Genomic DNA, 1,405 nt, shown 5'->3' with positions numbered 1-1,405 from the left:
TTTTAAGACATGATCCACTTATATGTCACCACATACATGCTTAAGTTACATAATGACAACCAGGGATTTTAGTTTATTGGTTTAGGTAAAGCAAATAAAACATCCAATGTGCAAAGTCAAGAACTGAAAAAAATATCATATATTATACATCACAAGCGTTTGTATAAACTGTTTACAAACTACAGGATACAAGACTTTAGGGCATCATCCCCACAAATTACAAAGAGGTTGTATAAGATTGGACTACGAGATGATTAGTCTCTTTATATAATGTCGTTGATTATTAAGACTTACATCTCATTAAAACCACTAGTATAAGACCTGAGTGTTTTGTGAACTCTTGTCTTTGAGGGCGGTCCTTTGATTACTATGGGTGAGAGTGGCTAGATTGCCAACTCAATAAGCCTACCTTTTTGGGGATTTGTCTAATTGGGGAGCTGGAAACTTAGTCCTCGAAATAAGGGTAAGTAAATAGATTACTCCCTCAAGGACTGATTCTGGGTCTTGAACATAGTGGCCACATCCTCTTTTTGGAAGAGAGGACCCATTCATAGTAGGACTATAACTTATTATTCATTAGAAGAATCAGTGGTACTTAAGGAGTTAGATGTAACTATAGGGGCAAAATGGTAAATTGGCCCAGTTGTACTTACGAGCGATCTGTGAAGGGTTATCGCACTGTTGACTAGTTGATATGAGCACATAAATATATCTGTAGTGTGAAGAGTGCAGCTTTCGGTCTTTAGTGGGGTGCCCGAGGATTAACGGATGGTAGATCATGTGACTAAAGAGTTTAGTCAGTTATTCACATATCGTTGGAGCTTCAAGCTACAGGTTCATAAAGTCCCCTTGGTAGCTCAATGGATTCAAGTTGAGAATCAGATTTTGGGGATGATTTGAAGTGTTCAAGTTAACAAGAGGAAACTCGATTATATATAATATAATTAGTGTGATGTATGAGATACATCAAGTGGAGGAATTAATGTAAATATGATTTACATTAAGTACCATAAAATAGAAAAAGAACTATGGTTCGTATGTTTCATGAGATGAAATATTAAAACTATAGGTTATAAATATAATATGGTAAGTTGGTTATCATATTTATTTATGATATATTAATTATATGATAATTAATTTCTTTTTCTCTAATAACCGATTGAGTGGGAGGTTATTGGCGGTTTTATGGTAACAGTGAGAAAAAAGGAAAATTATTTTCCTAATTTTAGAAGTTGTCTCATTTGGAAAGCTCTCACGGTGAAAAGCTATCAAGTGAAAGAGTTTCACTAAGCGATAGCATTGAGAGACTACACGATCAGCTAAGCGATCATTTGCCTTTCACTATACGATAGTCATTCAGCTGATCGTAGCTAAAAGATCGAGTGTTTTAGTCTATGCGATAGGC

The sequence above is a fragment of the Benincasa hispida genome, chromosome 12 (genome assembly GCF_009727055.1).
Source record: "Benincasa hispida cultivar B227 chromosome 12, ASM972705v1, whole genome shotgun sequence".
Taxonomy (NCBI): domain Eukaryota; kingdom Viridiplantae; phylum Streptophyta; class Magnoliopsida; order Cucurbitales; family Cucurbitaceae; genus Benincasa; species Benincasa hispida.
Note: the sequence above shows the minus strand (reverse complement) of the source record.